The sequence below is a fragment of the Rhineura floridana genome, chromosome 1 (assembly GCF_030035675.1).
Source record: "Rhineura floridana isolate rRhiFlo1 chromosome 1, rRhiFlo1.hap2, whole genome shotgun sequence".
NCBI classification, from domain to species: Eukaryota; Metazoa; Chordata; class Lepidosauria; order Squamata; family Rhineuridae; genus Rhineura; species Rhineura floridana.
This window is the reverse complement of record NC_084480.1, coordinates 11,756,199-11,776,268: the sequence shown is the minus strand read 5'-3', so window position 1 is coordinate 11,776,268 and position 20,070 is coordinate 11,756,199.

Below are 20,070 nucleotides of genomic sequence, written 5' to 3'. Positions count from 1 at the left end.
CCCCCAAGCTTTGGAATACCATACCCCAAGAAGCCCACTCCGCTCCCTCCCTGATGGTTTTCCAGAGACTTTTGGAAACCATCTTGTTCTTCCAGAGAGCCTTTGGGAGGGACTGAGGGTAGAGCCTGACAGTGATTTCATTCCTTCTATGTTAATTTTTACCTCTGTAGTCCCTTCAGTACCACTTCCTTTATTTATTTATTCAGTTATTTATTTAATTATATTTGTATACTGCCCCATAGCCGAAGCTCTCTGGGCGGTTTACAGAAACTAAAAACATTAAAACAAATACAATTTAAAACAGATCTTATAAAAACAATTTAAAACACAGTTAAAAAATTTAAACAGTATAAAACACATGCTAAAATGCCTGGGAGAAGAGGAAAGTCTTGACATGGCGCCGAAAAGATAACAGTGTTGGTGCCAGGCGCACCTCGTCAAATACATCATTCCATAATTTGGGGGCCACCACTGAGAAGGCCCTCTCCCTTGTTGCCATCCTCCGAGCTTCTCTTGGAGTAGGCACCTGGAGGAGGGCCTTTGATCTTGAACGTAGTGTACGGGTGGGTTTGTATCGGGAGAGGTGTTCCATCAGGTATTGTGGTCCCAAGCCGTGTAAGGCTTTATAGGTCAAAACAAGCACCTTGAATCGAGCTTGGAAACATACAAGCAGCCAGTGCAAGCGGGCCAGAATAGGTTTTATATGTTCGGACCGTCTGGTCCCTGTTACCAATCTGGCTGCTGCATTTTGCACAAGCTGCAGTTTCCGAACCATCTTCAAAGGCAGCCCCACGTAGAGTGCATTGCAGTAATCTAATTTGGAGGTTACCAGAGCATGGACAACTGAAGCCAGGTTATCCCTGTCCAGATAGGGACGTAGTTGGGCCACCAACCAAAGTTGGTAGAAGGCACTCCGTGCCACCGAGGCTACCTGAGCCTCAAGTGACAGAGATGATTCTAGGAGAACCCCCAAGCTACGAACCTGCTCTTTCAGGGGGAGTGCAACCCCATCCAGGACAGATATATATGTATATATTTTATTTTATGTATTTTAATTGCATTTTATGTATTTTAATTTATTTTAATGTTTTTGTGATCTTTATTGTGTACAATTGTATCATGTACATGTTCAATTTTATTGTAAGCCGCCCAGAGTGCCCTAATATAAGGTAGAAGAGAAGGATAGAAATATTTTAAATAAATAAATAAAGCAGGGATCTCTGTTCCATGTGGATGTGGAGACTAATCCCATTAAGTGACATGTGAGGTTCTCAGTTGAGATGGGAATTGTGTGGACAGGTGGCAGGATTTGAACTGATTTGCTGACATGCTCGAGAGGGTAATATCTCACACCGCCTTTCTCGTGCCATGGGCTCTATACATTATGCAGGTCTTTGGCTCTACAGGATAGCCAGTGGAACAGCTGCTGATGGAGACTGTTCTGGGAGTGAAGCAGCCAAACAGTGTTCCATCCCTGACAACACCTGGTGGGCTCCATGTTGACTACCCCCGGACTAGAGTTGGTGAGATGCATATAGCCGTTGCTTTGGCTCAAAGGAACGGTCTGCTAACAGGAAGGGGGCATTTATATAGGAAGAGGCCAGGGCAGTGGTCTATCACACCAGGGAACAGTGGATCAAAGCAATGCATTCACTTTGGGAGAAGGGATGTCGCTCATTGATAGAACATCTGTTTTGCATGCCAGAGTGCCCAGGTTCTATCCATGGCATTTCCAGGTAGGACTGGGAGAGACTGGGGAGCCACTGCCTTTCAGTGTAGACAGTACTAAGATAGATGGACCCAATTGTCTGAGTTGGTATAAGGCCGATTTCTAAGTTCCCAGGTCCTCAGAAGGCTCACAGCAGGTATGAGGAACCTGTGGCTCTTCAGACACTGTTGGCTCCCACTCCCATCAGCTCCAGCCAGCATGGCCAGGGTCAGGGTATCCTCAACCTCCAGGTCCATCTTTTTATTGGGTCGAGACATTCTCCTGTGCTTTGAATGGAGGGACGACTCACTTTGCCTGCCATGCACACATTCCATTCTCACCTCTCCCACAATGTGCTTGGTTGGATTTTACATGCACTGCTGTGGTTAATTCAGAGACAGGGCATCCCTCAGCACTGGAGGATTAACATTTTGAACTGTAAACCAACAACCTACAGGAAGGCTGTTTTTAGAATGTTCTCCCCCCTCCCCTGCTAGATTGTCCTACTGCGGCACTCTGGAAGTCTAGCAAATGGAAGTCACATCAGGTTGCCTTCAGTCCATGCCCTGAGATGCCCCTCTAGGAAGAAAGGACTCAGCATCAATTCCTTCCTTCCTTCAGTTCCAGGTTCCTTTCTCATCTCTTTATTCAGGCATCATGTCCACCATCTTTCTCTTCCTTTCCCAAATCCCTTCCCTTAGGAGATCATTGGTTGATGAAAATCATTTTGACTCCACAAGCGACTGACAAGGGAAGCCTAGGGTCACAAGCAGGCTGCTGGTGAGATTTATGTAAGCCACAGCACTGTAAACTAATGGCAAGGTATTGCTAAGAATTTACCTCACAACAATCCTGTGAGGTTAGTTAGGTTGGGAGGCAGTGACTTGCCCAAGGTCACCTAGTTAGCTTTAGAGCGGAGCAGTGATTTGAACCTGGATCTTCCTTAATCTAATACTCTAATCACTACACCATATTGGCTTTCAATAGGTGGAGGGTGTATAAGCCAGACTAAAAACTGGAGCAGTTGATGCAAGTGGGAATAAGGAAAAAATCAGGGTGCAAACTGTGAGCAAGGAGCTGGGATCTCAAGGTGAGAATCTAGAAACAAAAAGCACAGATGCTATTGACCGGCCAATGACGCCCAGTGTCCAGAATCTTGGTGTTTACACCTGGCTTAACCAATGAAGATGCTTCATACTTCCGGTGTACTAGCAATACAGGTGTTGTGCTCTTGTTCTTCATTGGTTCCCAGACAGGTGCTCATATGTAACAGGATTTCATCAGGCAAGGTCCTCCCAGCTTTGGTCTCTGAAGTTCTTGGGTTTAACCCCCCAACTTGTATTGAGATGGGAACTTGGAGCAAATTTGATGTGAAACATATAGGGGGTGTTTTGCTATGAAAATATGACCATAGGAAGCTACCTTATATTGAGCTCAGTATTGTTTACACTGACTGGCAGCAGCTGTCTAGGGTTTCAGACTGGGGGACATCCCTGGAGATGACAGGGACTGAATATGGTTCCATCTGCGTGCAAAGATGATACTCTGCTACTGAGCTATGGCACTTCTACACTCACTCACTTTATCATTCTTCACTTTGTGAGGTCAAAGCGTAAACTGAATTGCTCACCTAACCAAAGTTCTTCTCGCTTTTCTGAACATCTTGTTTGTCGCCTACATTGGGATGTTTCCACCTGGGCCATTAGGGTAAGTGGAATTGTCATGTATTATAGAGCCATGAGAGTGGCTGTATATTATAGCCAGCATGGATTATTCACATTCTGCAATGTTAAATTGAAAATACCCCCATGCCATTCTGATGCTTGCTGCCCTGGGCTCCTGCTGGGAGGAAGGGCGGGATATAAATCAAATAATAAACAAGCAAACAAGCAAGCAAGCTCGTTTCAAAACAAAACCTTACAAAACTTATAGTCCTGAACTCAGAAACATTTGCTTAACAACCCTCTAAATTTTCAAGGTGATATCCAAAACAATCAGAGAGAATCAAGAGTTCAAAGGGTAAAACAAGAGAAAAAAATGCAGATCTCTGTTGGACTTTTTTCTGTCAGTGGTCTCATAATTTGTTGAAATTAATTAAAATCAACCATGTTCACAGGATACCTGTAATTCTATTACTGACTTTGCCCCATACTCTGACTTTCATCTTCTGCAGTTTAAAAGTCAAAAAACTGCATGGCTGATTTTTAATTTAAGAATTTTAACATTGAAGTCTATTAAACTGTTGGGCATGCTCAGTAAGAACCAACTGCAGTGTTCTAAAAGCCAGGCTCACAGCTGCTTGGCATGACTAATCAGGTGGCTGAAGGATGCTGACAGTTGCTAGGAGAGGCCCTATTTTCCTCACAGAGTACAATCCCCAGAAGACTGTTAAACCACTCTGACTCTGTCAGGAGAATAGAGGTCTCCTAGCAATTGTCAGCACCCTTCACCTACTCCACTTCCCAGGATTCTTTGGGGGAAGCCATGACTGTCTACAGTGAAATAAAGGTCTGGCATGGGTGCGGCCAACTGATTAGCCAAGCCAAACAGGTGTGAGTCTGGCTTTTGGGTTGGTCTTTCACAGTCCAATCCACTTCCTGTGTAACTTGAAAGAATTTGGTAACATGTGCCTCTGAGCATATGGTGAGTGGTGGCAACACCTGCAATCAGCCAAAATAACAGAAACAAGAGATGTGTTGTGCTGATCTTGTTTTAGCAGGGAGGAAGCAACTATATTAAAACAGTTGATATAGCTCAGATAGTTACTTTAAATATGTTTGATTTACTTTACAATTTACTTTGCAATTTTAGTGAAGTATTTTCCTTTGCTTCTTTTTTTATGAATATGTGAAATACAGCAACACTTTGCATAATTTACACTTTAAAAACTCCAAAAACAAATGTGGAATAATGGCACTGACTATTCTGCAGAACAGTCTCCAGTGGACATGACGAGTGTCTCAGTTTGCACAAGATAACACAGTGGGAGATGAAATATATTCTAGCAAATTTCTAGGTGTGCTCTATGTTTTTAATTGACCATGTCCACCCTTCTTTAAGTGGGATGATTTAAGCATACCAGGCTGAAAACATGCATATTAGGCAGGCCAAGTTTGTTTTTTCCAAAAGCTAGATTCATTGCTTAATTAGCAACATATTGTAATCCATCCAATTTTACATCAAACTGCAGTTTCAGATTCAACTGTTGTGTGTGTGTTATGTTCCTTCAAGTCAATTACGACTTACGGCAACCCTATAAATCAGCGACCTCCAAGAGCATCTGTTGTAAAGCACCCTGTTCAGATCTTGTAAGTTTAGGTCTGTGGCTTCCTTTATGGAGTCAATCCATCTCTTGCTTGTCTTCCTCTTTTTCTACTCCTTTCTGTTTTTCCCAGCATTGTTGTCTTTTCTAGTGAATCATGTCTTCTCATTATATGCCCAAAGTATGATAACCTCGGTTTCATCGTTTTAGCTTCTAGTGATAGTGAGGGTCCTTTTGTGCTGATTGGAGCCAATCAGAGTGAAAGGAGGTGAGTCAGCCACTGAGAAGACTCTTTTCAGTAGCTAACAGACAGCTTTTTCTTTCATGCTGATTGGACCCTAGGGTTGTCTGTTGTAGTGGAGCGTGGACTTGTGAAGCAAAGGGAGAGCAAGGCTGATGAGGGAAAGTGGAAAAGGGGCATGGCTGTGAGGGGGTGTGGTGTGTATCATGAAGGGACCCTTCACTTCTGAATTTGCCACTACACTACTCCAGGTTCACCCACAGATAAGGGTGGGATGCTGTGGTGTCCCCAGGCTGTGGAAGAAAATATTGCACATAAAGGTTGGGATGTGCTCAATAGTCTCTGTACATGTGTAAAAGGTAGATTTTACAGTGCATAGAGGGAGACATCCCCCTCAACTGCTGCAGGAAGGCAGGCATATGTGGGAAAATTGGACTGGCGATTGTGGGGCTTAGAATAGCACTAGGCAGATAAGGCACCTGGAAGACCCATTTCTGCTGAGCTCAGAATGGCAGGCTCAGAAGCCCATATAAGAGACCAACCATCATTCTGCCAGCAGTCTTATGCTGCGAGCGTTGTACCATGCTTTCAGTGTGTAGTTCTAATGTGTTGTTTTATCAGCAGTGGGTGGCTCAGATCCCACAGTGCACAAAGCACCAGTCTATGGCAAATCTCTTTCCTTGAGTTTTTTCCCCCCTCTCCTGGACAGAACAAACTACTCTGAGCACTGATGTTATTTATTCACAGTGCTTTCCCTTTGAGACTCTCCTCTCCTCATTAGGCTTGCTGCATGTTAAAACCAAGCAGGCTGACTGGACCAGCATTTCCTTGCCTCTAATTACTTTTTAATAAAAACTCAAAAAGTTCAGCTAAGGAGATACCAAGCTGCATCTCCAAGACATGCAAGTACATGAGTCTGTTTTTTGACAAGGCTGGTTCAGAGTGCACAGAGCCAATAACGTACATTCCTGGGGAAGTGTTCCAGATGGTGCAATCTGTGCACTTCTCCCCCGTTTGTGTTAGTGGCTGCAGCAGCATTAAGAGGCACCCATGGTTCACTGCAGAAAAGAAGAAACGGAGGAAAGACATCAGATGTGCACAATTCGCTTGAGGGCACTGGAACATCAGCACATCAAGCTTGCTGAGGAGAGGGTGGGTGGTGAGTTGGCCAATGAAGACTCAGATGAAAGTTAACAGATATCTTGATGCTAGAGAAGTACAAGACCTGACTTTTTAGTTCTGTTTGAGATGCAGGTGAAATTTTTCTGAGCTTGGACTTTTGGATTTGAGCTTGAAAAGAAGCAAGTTACAAGCCCTGGAATTCTTCTTCTTGGATTATACAGATGGGCCTGTAGCTGCATGGTAGAGAGCCTGCAGAAGGCCACAGGTCCAGCCCCCAGCAGGAGAGCCAATGCCAGTCAGTGTAGAGAATGCCGACCAAATGGATCAGGGGTCTCATACTGTGTAAGGCAGATTCATCTGTTCCTATGTATTTCAGCTCTCTATGCAGAACTATGAGAACTGGAAGCTTGCTTTATTTACAGGGAAAGGGCCATTTATTTATTTATTTTATTCAGCTTATATCCCGCCCGACTAGCAAACAGCTGTCTGGGTGGCAAACATAGAAACATATACAATAATAAAATTACAAGATCAATATAACAAATAAAAAAGTACATCATCTAAAATACCAATTACAACATTTACATAAATAACTTAGATTAAAATGCCTCAGAGAAGAGAAAGGTTTTAACCTGGCGCCAAAAAGATAATAGTGTCGGTGCCAGGCGTACCTCCTCGGGGAGACTATTCCACAATTCGGGGGCCACCACTGAGAAGGCCCTAGATCTTGTTACTACCCTCCAGGCCTCCCTATGGGTCGGGACCCGGAGGAGGGCCTTCGTAGTAAACCGTAGTGTACGAGCCGGTTCATAACGGGAGAGGCATTCCTGCAGGTATTGTGGTCCCGCGCCGTATAAGGCTTTGTAGGTTAATACCAACACTTTGAATCTGGCCCGGTAGCATATTGGAAGCCAGTGCAGGCGAGCCAGTACAGGTGTTATATGCTCAGACCACTTAGTTCTTGTTAGCAGTCTGGTGCCATATTTTGCACTAGCTGTAGCTTCCGAACCGTCTTCAGAGGTAGCCCTACGTAGAGCGCGTTGCAGTAGTCCAAACGTGAGGTTACCAGAGGATGAATCACTGATGTAAGGTCCTCCTTACTCAGATAGGGACGTAGCTGGGCTACCAACCGAAGTTGGTAAAACGCATTCCGTTCCACCGAGGCTACATGGGCCTCGAGTGATAGGGAAGAGTCTAAAACGACTCCCAAACTACAAACCTGATCCTTTAGGGGGAGTGTAACCCCGTCCAGGACAGGGTATGTATCCACCATCTGACCAGAGAAACCATCCACCAGCAGCATCTCAGTCTTATCCGGATTGAGTCTCAGTTTGTTAGTTCTCATCCAGTCCATTGTTGCGTCCAGACAACGGTTCAGCACATCGACCGCCTCACCTGAAGAAGATGAAAAGGAGAAGTAGAGCTGCGTGTCATCAGCGTACTGATGACAACGCACTCCAAAACTCCGGATGACTGCACCCAACGGCTTCATATAGATATTAAAGAGCATAGCTCAGTGGTAGAGTGTCAGGACCCCACCTGGTGGTCACCGCCTTGTCACAGTCCCACCTCAGGGTCATGCTCTCAAAATAGTTCTCTCACCGGCTCTAGCAAAGATCTCACAAGATCCCGCTGCTAGGCAGCACCACCAGACACTCTCTGTAAACAATAACGCCTTGAGGCTGTGCCTTTGTCTCCTCCTGGCTTATTGTTACTTTGTGTCTGGGTGCACTTACAGGCCTCAATCCCTCTCTTTCTTTGTGCCTATAAAGATTACAGCCCTGGGTTGCTCTGGATACCTGGTGATGATACACTGTCTCTTCACCGCTGCCACCATTGATACTGTTTCCCAACCTTGGTATATGCCCTGCCCACCCTTCTGGTCTGTGTAAACCCAGCCAAGGATCGGATGTTAGGTAAACCAAGAAATATTTATTTATATACACAGGGAATAACAAGATTACTTAAAGGTATTGTCAACAAGCATGTGGTTACATAATATGCATTACTCTTTATGTTTCTAGTCGTCAATAACCTGCCTCACTACCCGCCAATCCACCCAACAACCCTCTCAAAGCCTCACAAAAACCCAACCAACCGAACCACCTCTCCACTGTCATCCTCTCATTTATACCTTCAGACACTCAAGCACTCAGCCAATCATAATACAACGCTCATCAACATTCCAACCCATGTATTCCCCCCTCTCACTCAGTCTACTTACCACATATACTCTAATAAACCCACACTTACCATATTTACAGTATTATATATATACAGGGATATCACATAGAGCATCTCCTTTGCATGCAGGAAGTCCCAGGTCCAGTCCTCAGCATCTCCAGTCAGAGATGGTGAACCCTGTCTGACACCCTGGAGAGCCACTGCAGTCAATGTAGACCTGCCTGCTCCAACCCGATGCCTTCCAGTCAAGATGTTGTTGGACTTGAACTTCCATGAGCGGCAGGCAGCACCGTCAATGGGGATGATGGGAGTTGTATCTCAGCAATATTCTGATCGTTACCAAGTTGAGGAAGGCTGGTGGAGACAATACTGAGCTAGAAGGACCAGTGGCCTGACTCAGCTTCATTGGTTCAATAATCCTTAGCTCTCTCTGCATGCCTCTGCTGGCCCTGAAAAACATGCTTGTCTCCCGGTAGAGAGCCATGGCAGTGAGAACAGAAAGGGTCATGCACCTAGAGAGAAGAGGGGGGAAAAATACTCATCACTTTTCTCCCAGCACCAGGGATAGGGAACCCGTAGCCCTCCACATGTTGTTGGACTACAACTCCCATCATCCCTGACCATTGGCTATTCTGCCCAAGGCTGATGGGAGCTGGAGTCAGCGACATGTGGAGGGCCAAGGGTTCCTCATCCCTGTGCTGCACCAATGCTGTTGCTTCTTGTATCTTTATGCTCTTTTGGTCACTGTTAGGCATGGGGGAGGAATTTGATTCAGTTCGCTTTTCAAGCCAAATCTATCAAATCTGCATTTCCTGAAACGACGAGAAAACTGAAACACAGCCATCCTTTGAAATTTGCACTTATGCAAATTTTGCAGTGCGGTTCTCCAACTAGCTAATGTTTACCCAAATGCATCTGTTAGGGGAAAGTGTACACATAACTGGATATGTGAGTGAAAATAGTGTACAAAATGCATTATACGAAGAGAAATTGCTTGCAAAAATGTGTACATGAGTTAAAACTGCAGACAAAAATGTTAAATACTTTTGGAAAATGTTAGTTAAATTGGCACTAAAATGCTGAAGAGTTACATAAGGTGTTTTTTTAAAAAAGATTTCTGAAGAAATGTGGAGAACTGAATTTAAGATTGGGAGAAAAAGAGAAATTGAGAGAACAGAAATCAACAGATCCTCCCATCCCTACCTCTGACTGATGTCATTGGCATTCACAACGAGGTCTGACTTAGCTATGCTTGTAACAAACTGGGCCTTCTTGGTAGTTGTACTGCCCTCAATTTGTGTGTCTGTCTGTGTCCTGGGAGATGGCATTCTTTGTGGCAGCCCCTAAATTGTGGGCCTCCCTCCTGCCGGAGGTTCGTCTGACAAAACGATACCGTTTTCAGCAAATGCTGAAGATGTGCTATTTACCCTGGCCTTTGAGACCTGAAATTTGTATTTTTAGGATCCATCCATTTTCTAAAATGTTTGTGATTGTAAGATGTTTTTCATTGTTTTTAATTATGTATTTTAAACTATTGCAACCCACCCTGGGACCTCAGGGTGAAGGATGGGTAATAATAACAACAACAACACAACAAGAACACAACAAGAACACAACAACAACAACAACAACAACAACAAGTGTTTTTTTGTGACAGTACACACTGATAAAGAGTACCTCTTTGTTTGCTGCCCATGGCAAGCATTTTTGTTCGCACCCATGGTGCTTTTATCAAGATATGAGTACCGAAACCTCTTTTTTTTTTTTTACCAAAAAAGCACTGATGATGATGATCATCATCATCGAATAAAAGTAGTTCCTCTGCTGGAACAAATGAAAAGTGAGCCCTAGTTTTGAAACGCTGGAAGAACGAGACCCTCTTGTCCTGGGGCAGCCTGCTACCACACATGTGAACTTCTTATATTCTGGAGCCATATGCTTTGATGTGTCCATTTTTGCCGACAGTGATGGGTGATGCAGTCTTAATGGTGCTGCTCATCCTCAAAGGTTGTTCTCACTGGGCTATGCTGCCATTTTCCAAAGCAATTTCTCCACCCCCAAAAGGTTGCTAGCTAATGGACAGTCAAGTAGCCTCTTCAGGATAACATGGAACAACACACTGTACTTAATGTTGACACTGTTCAGTGAAACAATTATTACAATCAATTTGACTTCTAATGCGACTTTCCTTGTAAATCTCTGGGTCATTAACCTTAACAACATCAATGTACTGTCAGTATCCAATTTCACCAAATTAGTGTCTGAGGTAATAGGAGAAAGAATGTATTAGAGCATTATTGGTGACTAATAAAGACAGCCGTCCCTCTAATGTACTAGGAGGAACAGCTGAAGCATGTACGAGAGGGAAAGAGAAATCTAGAGGGTGGGGGGAAGAGGCACATGGAATGGTTTAGTAGAGGTCATGGGCTTAGGCGCCACACAGCTTAACCCCCATCCCTCTGTGGAAAGAGATGTGGGCCAGGAGACAGTTCCTTGGCAATTGATGGATGGAGCGTACTTCCATTTCCCTCTGGACAGATGAGCTGCTTCGGAACAACTTTGCTGTTTAAGTGATGTCATAGCCTATCAGTCCAAGACAGTGATTTTCCGAGTGTCAGGCAGGCATCTCTAGAGATGCACGGAGGATTGCCAAAAGAACTATGGCGTTGGTCCCAAAGGCAAGATATTAGTAAACAGAAGATACGTGCTGAAATGCTTCAAGTCCTGAGGTGATTTCAAATCTCTCAAAGAATTTGCATTAGGAAGACAAAGCAGGCTCCTCACATCACCATCCATTGAGCTCCATGGTTTTCCAACGGCTGAAGTTGAGCCTGCTGGGGAAATGAACTTATTTGTGTGAGAGAGTAGTAATCCACTGCACTGATCCCTATGCCTTACAGGTGGTGCTACCCTGGCTTCCTCAGACCATGTAGTCTTTACCCTTCTCTAGATGAGGATCACCCAGAACACAGGGCATCTGGTTCGCCACTGGGAGAACGGGATGCTGGACTAAATGGGCCACTGGCCTGATCTAGCAGGCTTTTTATGTTGTTATGCACAGGAAAGAGACTGAACACCATACCTCTCCCCTGATGGAGCCTTATAGACAGGGAAGGGGAACCTGTGGTCCTCCAGATGTTGTAGGGACTCCAGTTTCCATCATCCCTGACTATTGGCCATCCTGGCTGGAGCTGATGGGAATTGGTGTCCAACAACATCTAGAGGCCCTCAGGTTCCCCACACCCAGTTTAAGAATGACTCCAGAATATGAGAGGGGGAGTGGGGCAGTGGTGGCTGGTGGCTCCAAGTCAGTGAGGCAATGGAATCTGCTCCAGGTTTTAATCTGATCTTTCAAGGACAGCGTCTTGAAAGTTAGGACTAAAACCCAGAGCGGATTCCACTGCCCCACTTACATGGAGCCACCAGACCCTACTGGAGTAGGGCATCTTAGAGATCATCTGCTGCATTCTCCTGAAGATGGCACTTTTGAGGAATTGGCTGCTGGTGATATTTTTTTGTTAAAACCTGATTGTACTGAGAAGTTTTATCGTATCAGACTCTGGTTTAGGGTGTGCATTTCTCCTACTTTACAGAGGACATTCCTCTAATTTGAAGAGCTACCAGGAGATGGTTCTCTGTTTGAAAGTGTCTTCTGTTTGAAAGGCTGTTTGGTCCAACTGCATTTTAAGGATCAAGAACTATAAGAAGAAAGGACCAGGGGTGTTGAAGAAGAGAGTTCAGGAGCCTTGAAGTTGCCCATCAACAGCACTTGACAGCTGACTACACAAGCACATGAGGTGGTTTATTGTAATGGTTTATTGATATGTTTTTACTGTTGTGTTTTGAGTTGTTTTGAGCACATTTATGGGGGGAAGTGTCATACAATTAACACTTTCAATTGTATAATAATAATAATAATAATAATAATTCTTTCCAACCTAGAGAATTCTATACTCTAAATAGGTTGGCCCAGGAGATAAAATCATTTTTATGTGGTTGTTGAGAGCACACATGTGATTATAAGTCAAGTACATATTCAGAATTTACAGGTGAATATACATTTTTCCAGTAATCAATAATGACTGGCCTTTATTTATTCTTTCATTTTCAAACTTGATCAATAATTCATGATTTACAGAAATATTCTTTCACGTCCTGTATTTCCATGTTACATATTCCAATAGTTTACAAAACATAACCACCTCTCAGCAAACTTTGCATTGTAAAAGCTTCTATTTGTCTAATGAACCAAGTCAGTTATTTCCTCCAAATCTAGACATTCTAATAGCCATTGCCATGTGGATGGGACTTTGGGGTTTTCTATTTTAGAGCCCATACTATTTTAGCTGTGATCAACAGTATCTTTAGCAGAGACTTTTGGTCAGCAAAATATCCTCCTCAGTCCAGTTAAACAATATTATTTATTTAGTTAGTTATTACATTTATATCCTGCCCTTCCTCCCAGAAGGAGCTGATTGCAGCAAACACACTAAAAGCACTCTAAAACATCTTAAAAGCAAAAGATTTTAAAACATGTTAAAATAAAACATCTTTAAAAACATCTTTAAAAAACATAGCTTTATTTTATTTATTTATTTATTTATTTATTGAATTTATTAGTTGCCCATGTGGCTGGCTGGCCAGCCACTCTGGGCGACGTACAAAATAGGCATACAATACCTAGACATTAAAAATCTAAAAACAATGAAGATAAAATCTAGCCAACCCCAAAAGCCTGCCTGAACAGGAGCCAGGTCTTCAAGGCCTGGCAGAAACTCATCATGGAAGGGGCATGGCGGAGATCATTAACAACATCTTAAAAAGCAATTCCACCACAGATGCAGACTGGGCTAAGGTCTCTACTTAAAAGGTTGTTGAAAGAGGAATGTGTTCAGCAGGTGCCAAAAAGACAACATAGATGGCGCCCATCTAATATTTAAGGGGAGGGAATTCCAAAGGGTGGGTGCCACTATACTAAAGGTCCCCTTCCTATGTTGTGAGAAATGGACCTCCTGATAAGATGGTATTTGCAGGAGGCCCTCACCTGCAGAGCGCAGTGATTGACTGGGTATACAAGGGGTGTCCTGGTCCCAAGCTGAGTAGGGCTTTGTCCCTACTGTCTAAAAATATTACAGTGCCTATTCCTACTTTGATGTGTACATAGTGCATTAATGCAGGCAAAATGGCATATTATTCATGAATTCCATTTTGTTTTTCACATATAATCAGGGCTTGGTCGAGGCTCCAGAATGTGATCAACATTAGTTTCCAAATCGCGTGAAGTATTAGTTCCCCTCTATTCAGCACTGGTTAGGCCTTCTGGTCTCCGCACTTCAAGAAGGATGCAGACAAACTGGAACACGTTCAGAGGAGGGCAACACGGATGATCAGGGGAGTAGAAGCCAACCCCTATGAGGAGAGACTGAAAGAACTGGGCATGTTTAGCCTGGAGAAGAGAAGACTGAGGGGAGATATGATAGCACTGTTCAAGTACATGAAAGCTTGTCACATAGAGGAGGGCCAGGATCTTTTCTCGATTGTCCCAGAGTGCAGGACACGGAATAATGGGCTCAAGTTGCAGGAAGCCAGATTTCGGCTGGACAAAATTTCCTAACTGTTAGAGCCATATGACAATGGAACCAATCACCTAGAGAGATAATGGGCTCTCCGACATGGGAGGCATTCAAGAGGCAGCTGGACAGCCATCTGTTGGGAATGCTTTGATTTGGATTCCTGCATTGAGCAGGGGGTTGGACTTGATGGCCTTATAGGCCCCTTCCAACTCTACTATCCTATGATTCTATGATCTCTTTGAAGTCTGGTTGAAAAAAGGAAACAGCTGCTGAAAAGACAATCGAAATGGCACCTGTCTAGTAAGTAATTTAAAGGAATTGCCACGGGTAGGTGCCACCACACTAAAGGGGCAATTTTGACATCATACAGAATGGATCTCCTGATGAGATGGTATCTGCAGGATGCCCTCTCCTACAGAGAGCAGTGATCTGTTGGAGGCGATCTTTTTGGTATCCTGGTCCCAAGCTGTATAGGGCTAAATCAATCACAGTAATTAAAAAAGCGGGAATGAATTGCACCATTCCCCACCAGCACTACCACGTCTGCATTGTCCACCCACAGGTGCCATATCAGGGCATACAATGTTACCACTGGAAAACTATTCTTTAAAACTTATTTCCCAAACGAAAAGAGATGAACTATTTATGCAAGTAATTATAAATGGGCAAAGTGTAAGGAGAGAGTAAAATGAACTATTGGGTCTGTTGATCTTCATAGTAAGACTCCCACACAAGCCAGGGTGGCCAAAAGTCTTAATAATACTGTGGTCAGGATAGCAAAGCTAATATCCCTCCCATTGTGATAACTGCGAAGGGAATTCTCTGTTAGCAGAGATAATTAGAACTTCAGCCTTATAGCGGAGGGAGAGAAGCCTCCCAGCCTGCAGGAAAATGACCGACTCCCTCGGAGCTAATTAAAAGCAAAGAATATGCGAAGGCTGCAAGGTTTTGCCTGCAAAATAGATATGAGCAAGGGCCCTATCCTTTTGCTTGTATATCACAGGCAAAAGCCATGATTTACTCCTTCATAATTGTTGTAGGCATGCATCTTGCTTTGTTCCTGGGTTTCAGTTCCCAAGTACAAAACTCAACTCGAGAATTGGTCATTGGAGATTGTGGCCTCCTCCTTGCGATTTATCACTTTTGTATACATTTGAAGGTTTGTAAGTATGGCACTATGGGCCTTATGTGACTTTTTAAATTGTATATTTCTTTATTAGGTTTTAAACACTATAGTTCAGAGGTTCCCAAACTGTGGTCCACGGATTACCAGTGGTCCACAAGCTTCTCTCAAGTGGTCCATGGTGTGTCTGTAAAAATACAATTAAAAATCATACAGCATCTAACACAGCCCGTTACAACTGCTATAACAGACAGAAACATCATCAGTTATGCCAGTCTTGGTTCAACTGGGTGCGCCCTAGCTGAGCAGAGCTGATCAAGTTAAGCCAGCATATTTCTGGTTAACCTGGGATGAGTGAGTTATGCCAGCATAGCATAGCTGACCCAGGAACCATCCAGTTGAGCGAGATCCTAACTTGCTCATCCTGGCAGATCTGATGGTACGAAACAACAGGATGTATAAAAGTTAGGCATACAGTATGAAAAGTATATTGTGCTTGATGTGACTTGGAATGTTTATGTGACCTACCAGCTTTGCAGTTCCTACCGTTGAGAATTTAGCCATTAAAAAAAACAGTACAAAAAACACAATGAAAAGACATCTAAGGGGTGTGTGTGTGTGTGTGTCTGTCCCGGCATGCAGTGCGTTCCCGCCCTTTAGTCACACTGTTTTTTTGTGTGTATTTTTGCCTGACTAATGTTGTACAGAGCTTGGAAAAGTTACTTTTTTGAACTACAACTCCCATCAGCCCCAGCCAGCATGGCCACTGGATTGGGCTGATGGGAGTTGTAGTTCAAAAAAGTAACTTTTCCAAGCTTTGATTCCGGCATAGACACAGATAGCGGCAGCATTTCCACACACACCCGTCACAATTTAAAAAGTCAGATCCTAAAGGGAGAGGGCTTGAATGGGGACCGGACGAGATCTTAGACCTCCTACACAGTGGGGAACAGTGCGCATGGGTGAGGGACGAAAACAAGCCATGTGAAGGACAGTTGCACAATGTTTAAAAATAAGACAGTTGCGCAAATTGTGGCACCTTCTCTGGACTCCATCTTAGCTTCATATCTTTTCTATACAAGTAGGTGTTTCTAAGTTCTTTTTGTGCCGTAATTTATCTTTTCTCTGGAACATGCACAAGGAAGAAAATTTTTCTTTTAGATTCCATTCTTCCTATTCATAATAATTTTATATTGGGTTAGGTTTTTCTGTGTGTTCCTGGGTGAGAGTCAGACTTCCCTATTTTATTTTTAAACATTTTTATTTAATTTTTACCTGGACAAGAATATTCTGGATACCAGATCCATGCATCTAGGAACTGAAGTCTGATCCCTGGAATGTCACTTTGGATTGATTGCTATGTTCTTCACTTAAAATAAAGGCCATGTAGTTGAGGCAACTGAGATAACGTAGGAAGCTTTAACTAGAGTACTGGTGGAGCTTCGGTGGGCCAGTGTAGGATTTAGCAATAGTTAAGTTATAGACAATTTTACTTTTGCATATTGTTCTTCTGAGTAGAGTTGTTTTATAAGTTAAGTTGCATGTTCATATTCTATTTTGTTTTTCCATATAATCACTATTTGTATATACTGTTCCTTATTTTCCCTTCCCCAAGATTCATTTATGTATAATGTGCTGTTGATTTCTGTTTGATATTATTATGTTCAAGTTTTGTATAAAACTGAAATGCGTTCACTGGTGTTCTGCTGATATCTTTAAAATAAATCTTTTCTAACAGATTTTAGCCTCTTGAGCCTTGTTTGGTCACCACCGTCTCACCTGCTGGGGCAATTTAAGAGCCTCATTTTCAGCAGCAAGTCGTTACAAGCAGAGAGATGGAAGGGTGGGAAGTCCCTTCCCTTCCAGCCTCTGGTGTGCAATGCCAATAGCCCTTGGGAAAACAACAATTTCCCAGGATGATTTCTAGTACCAGAGAAGAGTGCAGAGAAACAGAGAGTAACATTCCTCCCTTCTTGCCTTTTGGGGCATAATTTTGGGGCATACCCAATAATTAGGGTTGGAGCTTATTACAATATGATTTCAATTTGAGCCAATGAATAACTCAACTCATGTCCCTCCCCATTCCTTGGCAGAAACCCCAGTGCAGGTAGCTCTGGGAAATGTAATTTTCCCAGGGCACCTGACATCCATTGGGTGACGTCTCTTCTCCCTGCCAACAGCAGACTAGCCAGATAAATGGATGCAAGGGACTGTGTTTGTTTGCAGGCTTACTTAGGGATGTAAGGAAGAAGGAAAGGAAGGGATTTAATCATTCTCTGGTTCAACCACCCTGTTCAGATCTTGTAAGTTCAGGTCTGTGGCTTCCTTTATGGAATCAATCCATCTCTTGTTTGGCCTTCCTCTTTTTCCACTCCCTTCTGTTTTCCCCAGCATTATTGTTTTTTCTAGTGAATCATGTCTTCTCATTATGTGTCTAAAGTATGATAACCAAACACAAAATAAAGTATAACAAACATTTAATGCACAAATATTAAAGAACCAACATAAAATCACTACCAAAATTCTGCATGTAGTATTGAGTCAATGCCCATGTAAGATGAAATACACAAAACAGAATACAGCCATAAAATTCTGCAGAAGGTAATAAATTAATGCCTATACAAGATGAAATACAAAAACAGAGTACAGCCAAATGCATTTTGACAGAGTCTTCTTCAGTGGCCTTGTCTCTGGATTAAAAACAAACAAACTGTTGGAAGAGGATACTGTAAACCACTTAAAATGTAATGAAATGCAATATTCTAGTAATAATAATAATTTCACCATTGATACATACCATTTTCTCCTGTTAGCATTTTTCTAAAAATAGTGACAGAAGTTTCACCAGCATTATGCATCCATCTGGGGCATATTGCTATGGTTTTGATGCCTTATCAGCCAGGTTATTATAAATATATTCACTACTGGACCTAAAGATGCAGCACAGCTGTGAAATTTACTCCTACAGCCGCTACGCACATGACATACCTCAACTGGAACTGCTGAACAATTTACATATACCCCTTACACCAGAGGCACTTCACCATAAAGAAGATAATAGCATGGCAATTAATGCCACCTATGAACCAATTAAATTTCTTAAGAAAAATAATTCAATATATACATTTCAAAAATACAAATCACAAAAATAGAACCTCCTACTCTACAAAGAACAGATGAAACAGGAACCCAAAGCAATTATTGCAGCACAGGGGTCCAGTTCAGGCCTTTATTTTGTCCATTTGGCACCACAGTGTTCAAAGAATATATCCAGAAAAGTTCCCTCCTTATTATCTTCTCTATGGTGAAGTGCCTTTGGTGGACTCTCAGGGGTTAATGTTGAGCATTAAATTGTTGAGCAGTTCCAGTCGAGGTATGTCATGTGCTTAACGGCTGGAGGAGTAAATTTCACAGCTGTGCTGCATCTTTAGGCCCAATAGTGAATATATTTATAATAACGTAGCTGATAAGGCATTGAAACCATAGCAATATGCCTGGGATGGATGCATAATGCTGGTGAAACTTTTGTCTCTATTTTTAGAAATATGCTAATAGAAGGAAATGACATGTATCAATGGCAAAATCTTTCTTTTTATTGTATTTTAATTTTACATTATTTTTATGCACAGATTTTGACTTTTTGAACTGCCAATGTATCAGCCCTTATAAATGAAAGCAGTATATAAGGGTAAGTGGTTTTACAGTATCCTCTTCCAACAAACAGCTATTTGTTTTGAATCCAGAGACACTCACAAGGCCACTGAAGAAGACTCTGTCAAAACGTGTTTGGCTGTGTTCTGTTTTTGTATTTCATCTTGTATAGGGATTGATTTGTATTCTGTTCTGTGTATTTCATCTTACATGGGCTTTGATTCAATTCTACATGCAGAATTGTGGTAGTGATTTTATGTTGGTTCTTTAATATTTGTTTAATATTAAATGTTTATTATACTTTATTTTGCATTTCATATGTGCACCTTAACTCCTTTTGGAGCATTGTCAGCTTCAAATTAAGCTAGAGAACTCAGAGGGTGTAATGTCTGCTGCGTATTTAAAGCAAGCATTTCAAGTTGCTGAGATTTTTTATTCTGATGGAGGGAGGGTTGATGGGGTTTGGAGCAGAGCTTGGAAGTAACTAGTTACAAGTAACAAATTACTTGTAATTCATTACTTTTTTGAGTAACGAGTGGGTAATTCCTTTACATTTCGATTGTAATAGAACTAGGAGTAATTTTACTATTTTTGTGGAGTAATTGCAATGTTTCCAGAATTACTTTTGGGCATTACTTGGGGGGGGAGCAGGGGAAGTCTTCTGCTCCTCTGATTTGCGGATGAAAATCATTTGCCTCAAACTGGGCTTCTGTGCAGTGTCGCGCTTTCCTCAGGCTCTGTGGATGGGTAGGAGGCAATGAGGGAGGAGGTGGAGAGTGAGACGGGGTGGAGTGGAGAAAACAATTATGTAAAAAAACAGATAATGGTGGTGGTGGTGAAGAATGGAGTGGAAGGGAAAAGGATCCGGAGGTCAAGAACATGGATGAAGGAGGAGAAGGAGGCAGCAGCAGAATGGAGATAAACAACTGTGGAGGTGAAAGATGACGTGTGTGTGTGTGTGTGAGTGAGAGAGAGAGAGAGAGAGGCTACTGTGCTGCATTTGTAGTATTTTAACTTTTTTGCATCTCAGGGGAAAATGTTTGCTTGAGTGAGTGTCTCTTAGTTGGTGGCAGGGCAGGGTCTGAGAGGAAGTTAAGTGAGAGAGATTATGCTGGCTGGCTGAGTGGGGGGGTTGCACTTGGTTTGAGTAGTGGCCTCAGCCTCCCTCCCCACCACCCTTACCAGCGGAGAGACCACCATTGCTAT